Below are 13,087 nucleotides of genomic sequence, written 5' to 3' on the forward strand. Positions count from 1 at the left end.
AACTGTTTGTTTAAAAGTGCCCTTCAGGGAAATTTGGTATAAGCATCTAATCAGTTCCTTACTTACATAGGTATTTATGTATATGTATGTACATTAGGGCGATTATTGTGTTTTTTTACTCCCACCACGAAATTTTGTGGAAAACACCTAAAAACAATCCCTGAAAATTTTAACCCTTAATATTAACATTAAGTACTCGCCCAAGCCGCGAAAAGATTTCCCATACATATAAAATACACGTAAACTTTGATTGTTTTACTTCAAAATTCTATAGCGCAGAGGTGTACTCATGGTGAATGATGTTCTACAAAAGTGTCCATTGCCGCATAACTCAAACTCCTACCAGCGAGTTAGTACGGGTCACTAAACCAAATATTTTCATGAAATTCTCGTTTTTTTTTTTCGTCCCTATCTCGTAAATAACAAGAGGTAGAGAATAATTGCAAGTCACAAACTTGTAGGCCATTCAATTTCCTACAAAAAAGTTTCGGAACACTAAATCGCTAGTATCGACATTTCTTGAGATATTGGGCTTTGAAGTTTATCAACAATTATCAAAATTTAGCTCGAAAGCACCGTGCGACAAAAATCAAAAATTTTTAAAACACACAAAAAAATCAATATATTTACAAAACTAGGAGCCAAATATAGGAAAACTGCGTTTTTAATTTTTCTCTCTGACGTTAGGATTTTTTTTAAAGGACTTTGAAATTTCCAGGATATGATTGAATAAAAAAATGATTTAAAAGATTTGGTGTATTATAGAGTAGCAATATAGATATCAGTTAAAAGGAAGAGTTCTGTAGAATTTCAAAAAAAAAAAATTTTTTTTTATTGCACCAGGACGAATAAATGTGTAAAATATCCTTTTAAAACTGTATCCTTCAATATCCTTGGAAATTCCCAATATTTATTTTTGAAAAAATATATCAAGGCCTAATATGTAAACTACCACATCCTCGAATTTCGTTCTTCCAACTTTATTAGTTTTGTACATAAAAAAATTTTACACTTCTCTTTATAAGATATTGATAGTTACAATACACATACATAAATAAAGATACTACATAGAATCATTACCCTGTACAGCACTCAGCTGGGTATTGGACCAAACCAATTTTTCTTTAAGAGATTGAGTCATAGGTGAAAAAGTAATTTCTCCGTTTATTCAAAGTCAGCCTCCGAAATCGAGATATGGGCTTTCGAAGTTCGAAATAGGATCTTTGGTAAAAAATTATTTTTTATTATTATATGTAAAACTAAAAATACAGTTTCTTTTTCGTAATTTTTTTTTATTTTATCGTTTTGAAAATAAAGTTAATTTTTAAGGAACTTGTTTTCTGCTTTTTATTTTTTTAGTACTTTTCTTTTGAATTAATTTACTATTAATTTTTCAATTTTATTGTTTTATAAACAAAAATGTGTACATATACACATATATTAAATTTCAATTAATTAGTAGAAACTTATTTTATTTTTATTTATTTGCTCTTTTTTAATTTCGTATTCAGATTTTATTATTTTAAAACGAAAAATATTTTTTAATTTAATTTAATTTAAAAAAAAAATTTTTTTTTAGCTCATAAACATTTTTTCTGTTTTTGTAAAAATTTTAGTTTAATTTTTACTTGATTTTTTTTTAATTTCGTATTCTTTTATGAACTTATGTTCTCTTTTTTTCTATTTTTTGGTTTTTAATTCTATTTATTTCTTTTTAAAATAATACTTTTTTCATATTGCAATTAATTTTAATTTAAATTTAATTGTATTTTTAAGTTCAAGATTTTATTGTTAAAAAAACATATTTGTTTAAGTTTAATTTAACTTTTAGAAACATATTTTTATTAATTTTTTCATTTTTAAATTTGGGTTTTTTACAGTTAAATTGTCTCTTATTTTTTTTTTTATATTTCATTTAATTTTTAAAAAACTTGTTGCTAAAAGTCAAACAGAAGAACGCTAAGACCTCCTCGTTTGCAGATCTCTTAATTTGTCTTTCGAGAATTGTCTTACCAGTACTCCAGTCTTTGGAAAGGCCGTGGTGAGTTGAAAGACAATTGCCGGAATTGCCCAGTTATTGTGTTATGCTGTAATAAAAGTGCTTAGTCTTTGTTTTTTTTTTCTAAATCAAATATCAGTCAAAATCTCGTTTTATGGCGAAATGAAAGCGATTTTGATTTGTTTTATTTACCGGTGTGAAGTTAATTGACGTCTTCTTAACTGCCTAAATATTTTGATATATTCATAATTTGGTTATTTTTAATTATAATATCAAGATTACCAAAATATAGGTAGTTAAATTGCAAATTAGACGAATATGCCGTTTGTGGTCTTTTCACTTCGTAACCATAAATTCATTGAACCCAACAAACTAGATATTTAGTAATTGGCAAAATTACACAAATAAAACGTAAGCTCGTATAAATGCATAATTTCACTTTCAACCCATACATACAAATATTTTAAAATTATTATGCTATACATGCCAGCTAGGCTTCAGCTATGTACATATAGTCGTTTAAAGTACAAAACGGCGTATCGTCGGTCTGCAAAACTGCGAAATTTGATTTTCTCACACAAGCTCTTGGCTCAAGCCTTCTTCATTCATCCTGAAATATACTAGCCAGAAAAGCGATTGCTTTAGAAATAAGAGAATCATTTTAAAATATGAGTGTTTTTACTCTCTAGAAAATAATCTATGCAACTTCACATACGCGGTTTTGCATTTTGTTGATACTTTAAACGACGATATGTTTATATGTGATATGGACTAGGGTTGTTGCGAATGTGGAATTTTAGACATCCGCGTATGGGTGCCAATGCGGATGTCAAGTACTTTTAAGAAATGCTTTAGGTGAGTACATTAGGTGATTTAGGTAAATAAAAAATGGAAAAGTAAGTAATTTTTAATAATGTTTTTTTATTTTTTTATTTGGTACTTGAATTCAGAAATCGGAACAATGTATCAAATAAAGAGTAATTTTGCTGCTTTTTCGGGTTACAGCCTGTTTCCTAACGAGCCGTAAATCAAAGCTGCGCCATAGAAAAACTACTCGCTCGAGGAGACAAACTTGAAAAACTAGCAACTTTTTGTAAATTCGTTTCGATTGACGCTGCACCAGTTGAGAGGACTTTCAGCTATATTTCTTTTTTGTTGTGGTGCAATAGTTCCTTTTTGAGAATTGCATCCGGGCTGCAAATGTCGGATGTATCCTCCCGACTTTCATTTTCACAATCTAGCATCATGGTGGAAATTTAAAGGTAGCAAGCATCCGGTGCCCACGGATTTTCAAGGAATTCATAATTCCCGTTATCGCTTAGTTTACGACGACACATCAATAAGCGGAACCTGGAAGATAGTGAATATGTAATTCGGTGGCAGGGAAATTAAAACTTGAGGGTTGTGAAATTACCGGCATTTTGGTGGTCAAAACTCCTTAAAAATTAGAGAAGCGACCATTTTTAGGCCTTAATCAAACTACGCCTAATCATTAGTATGTATTCATAAATGGTAGAAAAATTTTTATAGGATTTTTCCCTATCTTATCATACTGGGAATTGTGGGAATCGGTGACTTACTCTGAAATAGAGATGGGCACGAACTAAATATTTAATACCGATGCCAAAATATTTTGTTTTGCTTTGCTGCTCGTTTTCGTCTGAATAAAACATAAAGTGCATATTTCATACATCGATTTTAAGGAAGATTACCAGAATTGCGGTCCCATCCCGCCCGCAAAATTTTTACAGACCTTCCCGATACAGTCGATCCCGCCCTATTTCAAATCAGTACCGTGGGTCCCGCGGTTTCCGATATTCCGCGCCCATCTCTACTCTGAAATGAGGTGCACTAACGTCGCCAGCATCGGAGCGTTTCAATTATTTCGCCACTTGATACTCGTCAGGTGAATTTTTGGCTATCACTTTAGTTTCTGCAAATTCGGCAGTCGGAGGGGCAGAATTTTTCGGTCTAAAATAGTTCGTAATTTTTACAGAATGCATTCGGAACGTAGCACTTTTTATTTTGGTGATTCACGCACATTGAAAATACACTTTTTCTTCCGAATAGGTAAATTAAGTTTATCTCAAAATATGAATCAGTAATGTCGCATTCACGTTGAAACTCTAAATGATACTGAGCATGCAAAATGTTGAAAGAAGCACTTTCAAAAGCCTTGAAATTCAAGCCAAGGAAATGCATGTGTATATATTTGGGGGGTCCTTAAATGTATTAAGTACATTATTACATCAGATTTCCTAAACGTAAACCCCCAAATCGATGCTAATATAGTCAAAGATATCACAACAAAAATTTTGGTCCCGATCGGAGACGGTTTAGGCGTGTCGCACAGGGGTCAAAGTTCAGATTCCCCTATGGAGACTCAAAAAATTTAAATTAATTTTTTTTTCATCTAATACCCAAAATCGATACTACTAACGTCGAAGATGTCACATATAAATTTTGGTCCCGATTTGAGTAGGGTAAGATGAAAAAAAAAATTAATTTAAATTTTTTGAGTCTCCATAGGGGAATATGAACTTTGACCCCCGTGCAACACGCCTTAACCGACTCCAATCGGGTCTAAAATTTATATGTGATATCTTTGACCGTTGTATTAGCGACTGAGGTGGTGAGACTTAAAATTTCACCCTAGGCCACCCTAGTATATATACATACATAGATTTTCGAAACGGTGTTCTGAATGTCAAAATGATGTGATTGTTTTACACAACTTTGTATTCACTCACCTTTGTTTGTACTTTATCTGCAGATTTACTCAAATTGTTGAAAATTCATTCATTCTTATAGTAATTTTACATCTGATCGCAATTTCTATAACAGGAATTAAAAAAAAAAAAATAAGTAAAATTTCCATCGATCAAGTTTCCGCTCTTCAAGTTGGCTGTATTTATGGCGGCTCCCCGTGTTTAGATACATTGTGGCCCATGCGTTGTTCGTCGGCGAACACCACGTTAGGTGTTTTGGGAATGATATGGATAAGCTTTAAAAATAAGCAAAGAAAACTATAAAATTTCGAACACTTTTCACTTGTCGTGAATATCAAGTTTACATACAATGATAATCATCAAAATTGGGTCCTATAATTATAACTGATTTTTCAGCCGTTAAATTTTATGATATTTTGACTTATCAGTCATAAAAGATTTACGCGTCAGAATAGTTATATTAAATCTAATATAATAAATGTCCCTGTAAATCAACCGTGGTCAGGACCAAGTTATTCCGATGCCAGAGTGTCAAGTTAACACATCGAAATCGATCTTTCCTAATGTTAAGCCTATGACTGTCACTAACCCTTAATTAGGCGCATGAGGTCAAGGCCATTTCAAGTTGGAAAAAAAAATGTCTTGGAGTGCTTTGGAGCGTGCTCGCGCTCTTTCTAGCTTCCTAACTCCCCGCGGGGTACGTAAATTACTCACAGCCAGAACATCGGCATGTACACATGTGCCGCTATTTAGGTCCTGACCTCATGCGACCACTTACGTAACATTTTTTGGCAGAGGTAAATTTTTATATTTGTATCTAAGTTTGAAGTGGAAGTAATGCTTTACTTTCTTAAACTATAACTATAATAAAGAGCTGCAATATTTATGACAATACAAATTTCGCCTTATTTATTTAGTAACGGCTGGAACGTTGTGGCGTACACATGTGTTGCTATTCTCTTTAGTGCTGACCCCATGCGACCACTAACGTAACATTTTTCGGCGAACTTAAGTTTTTAATTTCTTTTTTATAAGTTTAAGTCGAAATTGTTTTTTTGTTTTTTTTTTTTGTTTAAAGTTAACGATAATAGAGCAGTTAAATATTTTTGATAATACGCACTTGGTTTTTTTTTATCTCTACAACTCTTTTTTCAACACTTTTATTGGGGTCACTCGGGACCCCACGTGACTAATTGTGTGATTTTCTTCATGTGCCTTATTAAGGGTTAATGTTCTGATTTGCAAAACCTAATTAGTCACGTAGAAGTTATTAGACATAGTATGTATGCATGCTGGCTTAATAATGCAATAGTGCAAGCAAATGCCCTGGTAATGCCAAATGATGTATGTTTAGGCTCAGAGAGAAAATCTAAGAAGACATGTACATTGTACATATTTATGTATATAGTACATAAATATATATGTATGCACGAAAAGGCAGACAAGCAAACTAAGGTTATTGGTATTAACTTAAATGGAACAGAGCTAAGTAAATTATATTTGGAATGGCTAGTGTGTACTACTTCCTCAGATGTATGTATGAGTAGAAATACCATAGGTTGACATCCGATGAGGGGTGGCTAACGGTATAAGTCAAGAAAAATAAATAGACTATGATATGTATAAATTAACACATATTTATTTCTATTAACGTACTTTAATCGACATATGATTTCCATAGTTAGTTACTAATATATATAATATGTATATAAATCGTCTACATTTGTAATTAGAATTAATTGCATTTAGCTTTCGTAGATCTGAGGCATAATCTGAGTAGTTATAGCCCTTAGAATGAGAGCGGATTTCGTCGCTCATAAAAAATCAGGAAAAGTGAATTCTATTATGAAGGGAGGAAAAATTAAGGAATAGTGCAGGAAAGAAAATATAAGTTAGTACAGAACTGCTTGCGGCTCTGCCGAAGGCGTCATAAAATGTCATCAGTCAACTTAAAGTGACGTCTTTCGTTGAGGAGGTGGCGTTGATTTTTTTGAATAGAGATTAAAACGGTGCGATTACCTAGTTACTTTTTCGAAAGGAGTGGCCACCTATTAAACAATTTTGTTCAAATTATTAAATAATCAATGGCAATTGATTTTTACCGTTCGTTCGATTCTCAAAAGAGATGTACAATTATAGGGCTTGGTCTGTAGACGAGCAATAAGGTTTTGCCTTTTCGAAAAGGGTTGCCACCTTTAAATCAATTTAATTAAATTAGTTAATATATTGGTATCAATCGAAATGGGTAGAAAGGCTTTATTTCTTAACTAAATGTGTGCGGGTTGCCACCTGTAAAAAAATAAATTTCAATTTGAACCAAGGTAATTGAAATATGTATCAACCCTTGGTTGCCAGACGAGAGACGTTTAAGAAAGTAGTAGCTGAAAAAATTTTGCAGAGGTTTGCCACCTGTTTTGTTTGTTTAGTTAGCTTATACACAAGTTATATGAAATATTAAAATAAGGGTGTCTAACAAACAAGGGTTAAGAAATCTTTAGTTTAAACATATAGAATTTTTTGAGGTGTTTGAAGAAGTTCAAATTATTTAAAAAGTTAAAGGAATTCTTAAAAGTTGTGCATGAATCGAAACGGGTTTGAAAATGATTGATTTCTGAACTCTGTTTGGGAGAGTTGCCACGTGTTTAAAAAATCAATTTAAATTTAATTCATCAGTTAATTAAAATGTGTATCCCGAAACATATTCAAAAATCATTTAGCTCGAAACTTGTTTTGAATAGGGCTGCCACCTGTTTAAAACGTCGAGTTCAATTAACTTATGTACTAATTATTTGTAATACGAAAATACGGATGTCAAGCGAAAGAGTGTTAAGAAATCTTTAATTTGTATATTTATGATGTTTGAAAAGGGTTGCCACGTGTTTAAAAAGTTACATTAAAATTATTTAGTAGGTTAGATGAACTACTAAATATGGAGATCAATCAAAATGGGTTTGATAAGGTTTTATTTCTGACAATTATTAAGGAGGGTTGCCACGTGTTTGAAAATGCAAATTCAACCTACAACATCAGTTAATTGAAATATGTATTGCAATGTTAGACGAAAGAGATTTAAGAAGATTTTAGTTTGACCCAAGTTGAATGAAATATTAAATACAAGTGTCAATGGAAAGAGATTTATGAAATCTTTGGTTTGTTTAAAGAGTTTTTGATTAGGGCTGCCGCCTTATCGAAAAGTTACACCGATCTAATTAAGTAGTTGTATGTATATATTATATGGGAGGGAATTTTTTGTGAATGTTGTTAAATTTGCGCCGTTCTTTCCAATTTCAAATTAGAGAGGTCAAAATAAAAGCCTTAGCCTGTGGATGTGCGATGAGGTTTTATTTCTTTATTTTAGAACTTTTCTCTCTGTACACGGTGATTTAAAATTTGATGGTATTAAAAACCGATACATCGAGACCTATAACACTCAGAAACGGCTGCACCGATTTAGATGAAATATTGCACTCGGATCGCTTATACCGTTGACTATCATTTGGAATGACTTGTAGGTTTCTGAAATTTAATTTTAAGCGTTTTAGCGCCACGTGGGTTAACTAGTATAGATAAGTAAATAATATCCAAAAGAAACGAAAAGGAAGATAATGCATTACCAATTATTTTAAATTTCTATACGTTTACATGCCTCACATGTGTCATTTAATTATTACTTGTTGGTTTGTGGCTTTTGTTTGGTTCGGTAAGTATCCAAATGCCTGCTGCGCTTAACAACCAAATTTAACCGCTTCTTTGCACTTTCGGTGGATTGTTAATGACTCAAAAAAAACTAGTCTTATTCTTTTTTCGTGCCTCTTTTGAAGTTGTTTTGCGCGGGCGCTTACCTATAACACGAACGTGTTACGCATGCGCAAAGGCAGTTGATGTGCGTAAGCTTGGCACAGCTGTTAATATTCTCTTTCACTCTCTGTTTTCGTCTGTCCGTCCCTTCAACATATGTATAAATCATCAACTTTAGAAAGTAAAAACTTACCAGTTCAACAATTAATTAATTTAAAAGTTCATGTGCTCATTTGTATGAATGTAAGTACATACAGATGTGTTTAAGTATGTTTGTATGTATGTATGAGGGTATGCACTGGTACATGACCATCAGTTAGTACCGCGTTTAATAAACTAATTAACTGCACACACACACACACACACACACACACACACATGTATCTATGTATATTGAGTTCTAGCGAAGTCGTTGACAAATTTGATTAGCGTGAAATGTAGAGCAAAAATATAAAAGCTTCATTTACTTGCTAGAATTTAATCGAGTTGTGAAAATATACAAGAATGCTTATTGAGAATTTCGCTTCAGCTAATTTTGCACACTTTCTACAATTGTACTACTTATACATACATATGTACATACATACATACTTCTGAAGACATGACCATATCGAATAAGCAATTGCAAATGGGTAAATGAGTTTTAAACTGGTAAGATTTATGTAGTTCAGTTCTATTGATGTGAATTACAGTTAAATGTATGTATACAATGTACATTAGGCATATAACAAATGTTGACGAACAATTTGGCATACCACCACGTGGTGGCAAATATTGTACAACTAATGAATATCACTTTTTTAGGTGATTTCGGTTCAAAAACGTTCCGCGCAAAAATGGATTTCTAAAAAAAGTCAGATTTTTTTAAATTTTTTTTAATATTTTTATTTTTACATTTTTGTCAATTGTTATATGAAATAAGTTTTAAGTTTAAAGTATGTGATGATTTACACAATGGTAAAATGTCTTGCACAATTTTAATTGCACGCTCTGCGCAGATGTTACTTCGCTGAACTTCCTCAATAGCTGATGGTTTATTTACCCAATGTCTGAGAAAACATTCATTTGCTTTTGTGAAGCCGGCCAATGATTTCTGTAGTGTGGCGAAATTATTTTTGTTGAAAGTATGATCGGAAAACCAGATTTCGCTCCAAGCACCGCACACAAACTTACAAATAGGATATAATTGCAAACGATATTCAGGAATAAGTATAAAGGCTAAAAGTGCCAAAATAGCTCTAGAATTCCAACGGGCATTACTGAGTGCTGGTATTGCTTTAAATTTTATGTAGGGAAAACGCACAGCTGTGTTATTATTATTTGACTATGCGAGTTCTTGAATAAATTGCTTTTTCTTTTTTAAATTTTTTAATATTGAATCAGAATTTTCTGAAGGAAAATTAGTTTGGGGTGGGTGGGGCACTTCCCTTAGGTCCATTAAAAGGCGTTTGGAATAATAGGAAGATTATTAGTTAAATAAATATCTATTATTATGAAGAAAAACGTGTACAGTGTACAAAACTTTTTTTGTTTTTTCAGCAGTTCTGATAAAAAAGTAATTTCGTTTTGCGCGGAAACTTTTTTGCAATTTCGCAAAAAAAAAATAATGGGGGTTCATACTTTTTTATGCTCTATTCGACTATGGTATGCCGTTTTTCGTATTTGCAAAAATTGTAAAAAGTTATATGCCTAATGTATGTACATACATATGTGGTATATACATAAGTGCGCCGGATTCTAATTCAATCCAAATGCGATGCGGTCAAGCAAATAATGAGAACCTTTTTTTTTGCTTATTAAGGGATTTCTAGAACATGAAAAATATTGATTACCCGAATAAGAATAAATATATGTATTGTAAAAGCTACTATGATCGCTTGTGCTATGCTTTTTTTCATTTATTTTAAAGAAGTCATTTATTTTAAACCACTTACAATAATTTCCTGTCATCCGTGCCATACTAAATGTGGGCGAAAAGAGAATTAGGGACGGATTTATATGAAAATCAAATTGTACTGAATTTGTGGATGCTGAATTTAAAAATGCAATTTGTTTTTCGATAACTTTTATACTTTCACTGTAAATGCAGTTTGAAATTCGATATTTATGTGCATTTAGTTTGCTCGATTTTCAAAAAATTAACAAGTAATTTTTAGGCAAATGACAGAACCGACTTAAATTTCCATATATGTAAAACCAAATTAGTATGGGGCCACCTCTAAGATACCACCTTTCGCAATAGAAAATTGCAATATTTATAACGACGAAAAAGGTGGCGAATTTGCAAAAATTTTCAACAAGGTCAATTCGGTAAATATAATAACAATACAGTACAGATATAAATCAAAATGGCATTGAAAAACTTTTTTTTTTAAATTACATGTAAGGTGGTTGCCAGCTGTTTTCGAAACTAAATCCAGCTTGAACTAAGCAAATGGGATAATTTCAATATTTATGTATCATATAAACATATAGCTATCAGACGAAAAAGGTTTAACAAGGTTCTAGGTTTAAAATACTTTGAACAGAGTTGCCACTTGATTGCAAATTCGAATGCAATTAAAATACACGTAAATTATATGAAGTGTAAAAATATTGGGCGCCAAACTGAGGAATAGTAAGAAATCTTTATTTTGAACATTTAGAATATTTAAGATAGTTGCCACCTTTTTACAAAGTTTATCTAAAATTATTTAACAAGTCAAGGGAATATGAGAAGCTGTTTTTTATGGCAAAATTACATTCGGATGTTTTCCATTGCCTGACGAGAGGCGGCCGCTATTAGAAAACCCAGGCTCTGCGGAATAATAGCGCGCACTGCTAACCAATACACCACAGCGACCTGTCCCACGCTCATATTGCAGATAGCGAACTGTTCGATTTTTGCCCACTGTGGCGACACAGTAGGTTGGAATTTTTATTTTTAATCTTTGGTCAGATTTGGAATGCCACCCCACGAGCTGGTTCTTCAGCCAATTTTTGTTTGCTGATTTGATGACGATTGTCGGAGGCCGGAATTGGCAAGGTGCTGATGGTATATAAATTGGCATGTTTCAAAATACCATGTTTAATCAAATAGGGGAAACTTTGGCCCAGTAGAAAAACCATGCTGATAATATGGAGCGAAATTGTTTTGGAATTTCAATCCCGCTTACGGATACTAACGCTTAGGCATAGTTATGTTGCGGCCTTAGAAGGGCTCTCCGTCTGTGCAGGAAAATACTTTGACCACACTGCTTCCATATAACGAATACACACAATTAATTTTTGTTTTCTAAAGAATCAACGTTAATTTCTAGCTATTTAAAAATTGCACTTTATTCTACTAGAATTCAATGGGCTACAAAACTACATAATCAAAATCTTTCTACGAAATCTATACCGAAAACCGTGTGCATCAAAATCCATCTAAAGTAGCTCAACACGCTCTAGCGGACAATGCGGCGGCAGTAGTTTGTGGCATTGCAACCGCTGCTGCCTAACACCGACAATGATTCCACGGAACTTTTTTTTGATAAAAAAAAAAACAATATAATGGAATGATTACCAATAGAATGACAATGAAACTATTTTATAAATACAAATGAATAAATCAGTACGGTGAAAAAGCAGGGCACAATTGTCGCAAGCCGAAAGATACTCAAATTCGCATGCAAGTACGTAGCCGCGGCACTGCGAGAATGATCAATACTACTATCAACTAGCAAATAAGCACAAATACAGTTTGAACACTTACTTACATAGATACCCAGTGGGAAAAGGTAATGCATGTTAACGAATGCCAAAAATAATGCATAGTTAGCCTCTGTAACCTATGCACGAAAAGATGCAAGAATTTCTGTCGCTTTACGAAACTATAAACAAAAAAAAAATATAAAGCCCGTGTCATAGGTTTTGAGCCCGTGACCAACAACACGGCAGTCAAACACGAGCCTTGGTAGAAAAAGTTAATGCATTCCCATTTTCCCACTGGGTACACACAAACCAATATATCTATACAACGCTGGGCGCTGAAATGTACGCATCACAAATGATAGTAGTAGTAGTAGCACGCGTCGAATTTAAATAGCTCTAATTTGGAGCGAATTCCATTGAATTGACCATTATGCCTGCATTATGGTGGCAGCGCTAACGATCATTCCCTTTGGCGCTGGAAATCTGGCTACTTATTGTGCCTAAGCATTCGAGTAGATACTATGCCCCATCTGCTGGTACATATCTACTTTAATACATGAGCTGCTTCATTAGTTGTTGCCACACAGCAATGGATCTCTCAGCGCGCGAGCGTAGATGTGTGTGCGATGCGCGCCGCATTGGCTGCTATGTAGCAAATAGGATTAGTTACGGATACGTGCCCAGCAACAGTTGCAATGCGCTGATGGCAAAAATCTACCAGCATATTAACCCATATAAAAATATATACCTATTAGAGATGTGCACGGGACAAAATTTTCAATCCCGATCCCGCCCATGCCGAAATTCACTATTTAAGTCCCGAACCCGCGTATCCCGATGTTTTTCAGAATTGCTCTGCGGGTCTCGTGGGTCCCGAAATCTATCA

Source organism: Rhagoletis pomonella, unplaced genomic scaffold (assembly GCF_013731165.1).
Source record: "Rhagoletis pomonella isolate Grant_MI unplaced genomic scaffold, Rhpom_1.0 Rhpom_scaffold_00007, whole genome shotgun sequence".
Taxonomy (NCBI): Eukaryota; Metazoa; Arthropoda; class Insecta; order Diptera; family Tephritidae; genus Rhagoletis; species Rhagoletis pomonella.